Source organism: Setaria viridis, chromosome 4 (assembly GCF_005286985.2).
Source record: "Setaria viridis chromosome 4, Setaria_viridis_v4.0, whole genome shotgun sequence".
Classification (NCBI taxonomy): domain Eukaryota; kingdom Viridiplantae; phylum Streptophyta; class Magnoliopsida; order Poales; family Poaceae; genus Setaria; species Setaria viridis.
This window is the reverse complement of record NC_048266.2, coordinates 16,332,294-16,340,627: the sequence shown is the minus strand read 5'-3', so window position 1 is coordinate 16,340,627 and position 8,334 is coordinate 16,332,294.

Below are 8,334 nucleotides of genomic sequence, written 5' to 3'. Positions count from 1 at the left end.
GGGTCAAAGAAAAAGATACAGCCGAGCCCTCGGGCGAGGTAGATAAGGGTTGGCGAAACAGACAGGGTCGAGCGAGACGGAAAAGGGGTCGGGCGAATCGGGAAGGGGTCGGCAGCTTACCTTTAGGCCTACTGGTGGAGCTTTGGGGTCGGGAAGGAACAGACTTGGGCGGAAAGACTAAAGCGCTAAAGCTTGGGCGGCAGCGAGGTTTGACAGTGCTCCGGCGGCGGCGGTGTTTCTTGTGGACCACAAGCAAGCTCTAACACCGGGCGGAGGATCAGGCGGCTGGTGGGTTGAGGAGAAGCGGGTTTGAGCGGAGAGGGGAACTTCTTAAGAGCCCAAGTGATAGTGCTCAAGTGCGAGCAGAGTATGGGGTGGCGAAACAGCGATGGCGAAGGAAACTCCGGTGGGGGCTCTGGTGCTCCATTTTATAGCTGCGCGGAAGAGAGAGAGTTTGAGCAGCACGAGGATCGGGAAGAAAAGGATCGAGTGTGCTACCCTGGCAGCGATTGAGCGGTGATGGGTGGCGGAACAGAGCTTCGGAGATAGGGTCTTTGGTCATTGGGCACTGGAGACAAGGCCGGCGCAGGCGTGGTTTTGCTGGGATTTAGATTTGATGGAGGCGAGCAGGGTATGGTCGCGTCAAGCTATGGATTGTGGAGGCAACTTGACGGGCGTGACAGGAAGAAAGGTTCTGCAAGCGAGGTCGCACCAGGCGAGGTGACAGGGCGAGTGGCGGCGCGAGCGAGCGCGAAACAGCGGCTTGCTGGGGCACACCACTGGCGAAGCGGAAAAGGAGCTGTCTCTACCGGAGCCATGGTTGGTGGGGGCGGTATCGTCGTGGAGCGAGCTTGTGGGCGGCGCGACTGTGGAGAGGCGGAAAAACCGGAAGGCACCAGGGCTTGCAGCCGGGGATCCGGGCGAGGTGATGGGTGCAGGGTGCGAGGCGGTCTGACACAGCAGCGGCAAAAACTCTGCAACGACGGTGACGGGGCACCTTGGCACGACCGGTGAGGGTGCGAGTGAGATGAGGCGAGGCAGAAAGGGCTGCAGGGGCTTCCGCTGCGATTGGGAAGGAGGCGCGCTGATCCATCCTGTCGCGGCCGGCGACTGGGCGAGGCGGCGCGCGTCGGAGAGATCGAGCCATGCGGCGGGGGAAACTCTGAAGCAGGGCGCACGCTGCTCTGGCGCGTTTGTCTCAAGAGAACCGGAAAATTGGTTGTGGGTCCACCAGTCAGTCTCTGGTTCTCTTTCAGCTCCACGATTTTGAAGTACACTGTCTTTGGGACTAAGAGAGAACCGGCGGTTTCGATTAGGTCTTCAGGGGTCGGGGCTGAGAATTGAGCCTTGGGCGCTTAAGCTTAGGAAAAACTGAGTCAGCTGGATTAGGGACTTGTCTTAAGATTAACTCAGCCGATTAACCAAGGTCGTTACAGCCTACCCCCCTTAAAAAGAATCTCGTCCCGAGATTCGGGTGTAGGGGAACCAGTGGGAGTGTGCGGTCCTTACCTTTTTGGTTGAAAAGAAAACCTCGGAAGTGTTTGTTCAGATATTCCTCTGTTTCCCAAGTTGCTTCTTCCTCCGTGTGGTTGCTCCATAGTATCTTGTACATTTTCACAATTTGCCGTCGGGTGTGTCTTTCTTTACGGTCGAGGACTCTGGCCGGGTACTCGGTGTAAGTCAGGTCGGGCTCGATTTGAAGTTGCTCCTGTTCTAAGACCTCAGTTGAGACTTGGACACACTTCTTTAGTTGGGATACATGGAAAACATCATGAATGGCCGAAAGCTGTTCTGGTAGTTGGATCCGGTAAGTAAGGGGTCCACAAATTTCCACAATCTCATAAGGACCAATGTAACGAGGAGCCAATTTTTCTTTTACTCCAAACCGTTACACTCCTTTGGTCGGGGAGACGCAAAGATACACGTAATCACCAATGTCAAACTGCAGGGGTCTCCTCCTCTTGTTAGAGTAACTCTTCTGTCAAGATTGGGCAGCCTTGAGATTCGCTTGAATTATCTTAACTTGCTCTTCTGCTTCTACTACTAAATCAGGACCATAGGTCTGTGTCTCTCCAATTTGTGACCAATTCAACGGCGCCCGACATCTCCGACCATATAGGGCCTCAAATGGTGCCATCTTCAAGCTAGTCTGGTAGCTATTGTTATAGGAAAACTCTGCCAAGGGTAATCACTTATCCCAATTCTTGTCATAATGGATGACACAAGCTCTTAACATATCTTCAAGGATCTGATTTACTCTTTCGGTCTGACCATCGGTTTGAGGATGATAGGTAGAGCTACAAATGAGCTTGGTGCCAAGTGATGCTTGTAGTTGTTCCCAGAAACGCGCTACAAACTGAACTCCTCGATCAGATATGATCGTCCTAGGCACACCATGTAGAGAAACAATGCGATCAAGATACAGTTCTTCATATTTCTTGGCCGGGTAGGTGGTGTGAACAGGAAGAAAGTGGGCAGACTTGGTAAGGCGATCCCCGATAACCCAAATGGAGTCATGTCGCTATGATGTAGGGGACAGTCCAACAATGAAGTCCATGCTGATGACTTCCCATTTCCAGGATGGAATAGGTAGTGGTTGCAGGGTACCTGCTACCTTCAAATGGCTGGCCTTGACACGTTGGCAAGTGTCACATTCCGATACATAGCGTGTAATTTCTAGCTTCATTCCACTCCACCAGAAAGTTTGACGGAGATCATGATACATCTTATTGCTGCCAGGATGGATTGAGAACTTGGAGAGATGAGCTTCATCTAGGATTTGCTTCTTAAGATTGGGGTCGAATGGTACAACAAGTCGGTTTCCATAGTACACTCTCCCATTCTCATCCTGTCGGAATTGCTGATACCCTTCATCCTTCCATAAAATCTTCCTTTTGATTCGCCTTATTTCCTCATCCTCTAACTGTGCTGACCCAATTTGGTCCTTCAAAACAGACTCAAGGGATATATGGCCGAGGGTTCCATGGGAAACAATCTCCAAGCTAAGTTTTCCCATCTCATAACACAGGGTCTTTGTAAAGTTGATGTGGCGGAACCACCTCGGATTGGCTTGATTAAGCAGGGTTAAGCCGCCTAACATGCGACACTCCTGCCTAAACCGAGCTAACACGAAGTGCCGTCGGATTTCATCCGATTTAACCACTTAAACAGGATCAGAGTTTTACAAGTTTTCAGGAAACAAAAGAGAAAACACTAGCGGAAGACTTCGTCGGGATCGGACATCCCTGGTGAGGCCAACCGGGACATCACTGGCTCCTCTCCTCGCCGTCCGAGGAAGGATCCCACTCGACCATCCAGCCTGGCGGGAGCTGGGGCGGCCAAGCACCAACAAGAGAGGGGTCGGAAATAGCCACCTCACCTAAAAAAAACAGGAGCCACAACAAGGCTGAGCTACTAAGCTCAACAAGACTTAACCGATAGGAGTAAGGACTGCTCCTCCTTCTAGACATGCAGGCTCTTTGGCTGAGGGGTTTGTTTGCCAAAAGCACTAAGTAAAACCCTATTTTCAAGTTTTAGCTCCGGTTCTAAGTTCATTAACCGGTCTAGGTTTTGCAACCTATTCTAAGCAATCATAGAACTAAGCAAGATGTGTAGATATAACAACAAACATTGCCATCATCAGATTCCTCATTTACTCAAGGTGACATAGCGATCAAGCAATCTCAAACTGTGAGAGGCAGACGAATCGATTCGAGTTCTTTAACCATGCATGGTGAACCTAGCCTCACGACATCCGCGCACCCGGAGGTCGCTTCCTGTGTCGGCCTTCCCCATCAATCCCCTAACCCGTGTCGGGCCCATTCCTTTGGTGTAAGGTTCCACAGACCCGGCCTCTGCCATCCTGTGACCACGCTTACCACCACGTGCGACAACCAGTAGGGGAAACTCCGTTCCAAGAACAATGGGGCGACCGCTCACGTCTAGGTTCAATCCGGTACTAGGCTTCCTCATCCCATACTAAGTATGAGGCTAGTACTTTCAAACACTTGATCACGAACACCACCACTGTCGGGCCTTAGCAAGATTTCATAGACAGACGGGGCGACCATCCGACCACCAAAAAGTTACCAAAACCCTGCCCCGTCCATCATCCTTATAGTTATAACAGGAGAGTAAACATGCAACTCCTACAACTCGCGAGTGACAGGAAATCACTCGACTTTTACCGTCTCCTAGTTAAGCAATGCAGCTACTCGGTCCAACAGCTAGTGCTCAGATCATGGGTTAACTGAGTCATGCATCTAGGGTTTCACACAACTCCTATACGTAAATGCACAAGCATGTTACAAAAGGCATGTGCAAGTTTGGTAAACACTCAAGGTTTTCATGCAACCAGGGCTTGCCTTCAAGCAAGGAGGACGGGAACTGCTCGACTTCGGGGGCGACTTCGGTTTCGGAGGACAGGAGCTCAGCTACAGCTTCTTCTTCTGGCACCGGGTGAAGCTCGTAGAAACCGTCGGCGAGGTGCAGCTCTACACGAATGCAATGCAAGGGTTAACTTATACAGTTATTTTAACAGCAACACTGGCTCGCGTGAGCCCAGAAACTTGCGACAAAGAGCAGGAGGTTATGGTGGTTCGAGAGAGCTGATGATGATCAAGAGGTAAGGGTAGGAAAGGAACTAGTGGTCTGATCCTTGAACTAGAGGATGTGATAAACTAGGGGTCCTTAGACGCAAGCGCTGAAGGGTTCCCAAGTTTTACACATACACCCTCGAGTTGAAGAAAAAGATCACAGCCAAGCCCTCGGGCGAGGCGGATAAGGGTCGGCGGAACAGACAGGGTCGGGCGAGACGGAACCGGGGTCGGACGGATAGGAGGGGTCGGGCGAGGCGGACTGGGGTCGGCAACTCACCTTCTTCCTGAAAGGAAAGCGTAGGGTCGGGAAGAAGCGGACTTGGGCGAAGGGACTAAGGTTTGAACAGAAGCTAAGACCGGCAATGCTCCGGCGGTGGTGCTGCTTCTTGCGGATCACAAGAGAGCTTTTACGCAGCACGGAGGAGCAAGCTGCTGGGTGACTGGGAGAAAACTGAGAGAGAACTGAGAGAAGAACTCCTCAAGAACTGGGTGGGTGGCACTAGGAGCTTGAGCAGGGAGCTAGAGAAGGCTAAAGGCAACAAGGGCGGAGGGAACTCCGGCGATGGGGGCATTCCTTTTATAGCTGCTGGAGCAGAGGAAAGGAAACGGCGCGGAGAGAGAGAAAGGGAGCGACGCGAAGGCCGGGGAGAAACAATGGAGTGCTCTGCCGGGGCGGCGATTGAGCGAAGAGGGCGGTGGTGCAGAACTCCGGGGGTGACGCCAGCGATCATTGCGTTCTGTCGTCAGGGCGGCGCAGGAGCGAGTAGACTGGTGGTTGAGATTTGGCGGAAAGCGGGCGTCGCCGTGCGGAAGAGGTGATAGAAGCGACCGGTTTAACGGCGCTAGAATCAAGGGCGCACAGGTGAGAAGACAGGCGGACGCGGGCGCGGGGGAGAGCGTGGAACAACAGATTGTCGGGCGGCTTCTGACAGAGCGGGGGAAAGGAACTATCGCGGCCGCGGTCGGGGTTGGCGGTGGAGGAATCGTCGTGTAGCGGCGACCGGGCGGCGCGACTGTGGCTGAAGGGACGGAAAAGACGGGCGACATCGGGCTCTGGGGCCGGGATCTGGTGGCGTGATGATGGGCGCGGGAGGCGAGGCTCTGCAGAAAGGGGTGCAGAGGGCTTCCGCTGCCATTGGGGAAAGGGGGCGCGGGAACCCACTCGGTTGCTTGCCAGAGACAAAACTGAGCGGTGACGTCAGAGAAGACGAGCCACACGGCAGGAAGACTCTGAGGCGGCCATGCAACTCGAGTGCGGCTGTCGCGGGGAATCTGGAAAAGATCTCGCGGGTCCACCGGTGGATAGATCGGACGGTGGAGGAAGATTAGCATAATCCGACGGTGGGCTGAGCTTCGCCGGGGTCGGGGGAGGAGCGAAGTGGGAAGGGGTCGGATCTCAGGGGTCGGGACCAGGCGGAAAACTGAGCACTTAGGTGCGGTCAAGCAAGACAGCTGACTAAGGTTAAGGGCTGCGATCAAGACTAACTGGAAAGGCTTAGGGGTCGGTCGTTACAGCTGGTTGCCGACAAGCAATTGCAATGGGTCTTGCGGCTAAGAGCATCTGCCACCACGTTGGCTTTGCCGGGGTGATAATGTACTTCCAGATCATAATCCTTTATCAACTCCAACCATCTTCTTTGGCGCATGTTGAGGTCGGCTTGAGTGAAGATGTACTTGAGGCTCTTGTGATCGGTGTAGATGTTGTAGTGGGTGCCCATCAGATATTGACTCCATATCTTTAAGGCATCACTGCTGCCAACTCAAGATCATGGGTCAGATAGTTCAACTCATGAGGTCGCAACGCCCGCGAGGCATAGGCAATGACTCGGTTGTCTTGCATAAGAACACACCCAAGTCCAATGCCAGAGGCATCGCAGTATACGTCAAACGGCCTGGAAGGGTTGGGTTGAGCTAAAACCGGGGCTGAAGTCAGCAGGTGTTTCAAGGTATGGAAGGCTTCTTCACACTTGTCGCTCCACACAAACTTGACTTCCTTCTTCAGCAGCTCAGTCATCGGCTTAGCTATCTTGGAGAAATACGGGATGAAACGCCGATAGTAGCCTGCTAGTCCAAGGAAACTTCAGATCTGGTGAACTGAAGTGGGTGGCTTCCAGTCCATGACTTCCTGTACCTTGCTGGGGTCAACTGCGATGCCATTCCGAGAAATGGTGTGTCCCAAGAACTTGACACTCTCCAACCAGAATTCATACTTAGAGAACTTGGCATAAAGCTGATGATCTCTCAACCGTTGAAGAACCACATGAAGATGCTCGGCGTGTTCTTCTTCGCTCTTTGAGTACACTAGGATATCATCAATGAACACCACCACGAACTTGTCCAGTTCGGACATGAACACCGAATTCATGAGATACATGAAATAGGCGGGTGCATTGGTGAGTCCAAAAGACATAACCATGTACTCGTAGAGTCCATATCTTGTGGAGAAAGCAGTTTTGGAAACGTCACAGGGTCTGATCTTGATTTGGTGATAACCGGAACGAAGATCGATCTTGGAGAACACTCTGGCTCCAGCTAATTGGTCAAACAGAACATCAATGCGGGGAAGGGGATACTTGTTCCTGACAGTCACCGCATTGAGGGGTCAGTAGTCCACACACATGTGTAGATTTTCATCCTTTTTCTTCACAAACAGGGTTGGGTAACCCCAGGGTGAAGTACTAGGTCGGATAAAGGCTTTCTCCAACAGATCGTGCAATTGGGTTTTTAACTCGGCCAGCTCAGCGGGTGGCATCCGATAGGGTCTCTTTGATATTGGGGCGGTGCCGGGCTATAGTTCAATGGCAAACTTGATATCTCTATCTGGCTGCATGCCGGGCAAGTCATCTGGAAACACATCGGGGTACTCACGAACAACAGGAAGGTCTTCTATCCGGGCTTCTGTTACAGGGTACGCACAAGGCTTTGCGTACTCAGGGTGGGTCAAGTGTAGGGTAGGGTTTCCATACAAGGGTGGGTTGATGTGGAGAGCTCGGGCAGCTACGTCTATCCTGTCGTGGCCGGCGACTAGGCGAGGCGGCGCGCGTCAGAGAGATCGAGCCACGTAGCGGGGGAAACTCTGAAGCGGGGCGCACGCTGCTCTAGCGCGTTTGTCTCGAGAGAACCGGAAAACTGGTTGTGGGTCCACCAGTCAGTCTCTGGTTCTCTTTCAGCTCCACGATTTTGAAGGACACTGTCTTTGGGACTAAGAGAGAACCGGTGGTTTTGGTTGGGTCTTCAGGGGTCGGGGCTGAGAACCAGTCCTTGGGCGCTAGCTCAGGAAAAACTGAGTCAGCTGCATTAGGGACTTGTCTTAAGATTAACTCAGCTGATTAACCAAGGTTGTTACACTACTGCTGAGCTGCAGAAGCTAAAGGGACACCTAAACAAGGTCAAGCAATCGAGGCAGCAGGTTATTAATGATTATAGCTATTAACGATTATTATGAAACTTATAATGATGAATGGCTATGACATGCCATCTTATGAAACTTGTTGTTGCTGTGATGTTTGCTGCTTGTTGCTGTTATGCACTTTGTAGTGATGAATGACTATGACATGCCATCTGATTATGATGCTTTTGTTTAATCTACTTTCAATTTAATTCCAGCATATTTACCATTCAGAATTCAGATACGCTACATAATTGAGGAACACTATAATATAGATATTGGTACTATATATACAAATGCATGGTCTGATAATACAATGGGCGGCACGACTGTTACAAAATGAAAGTT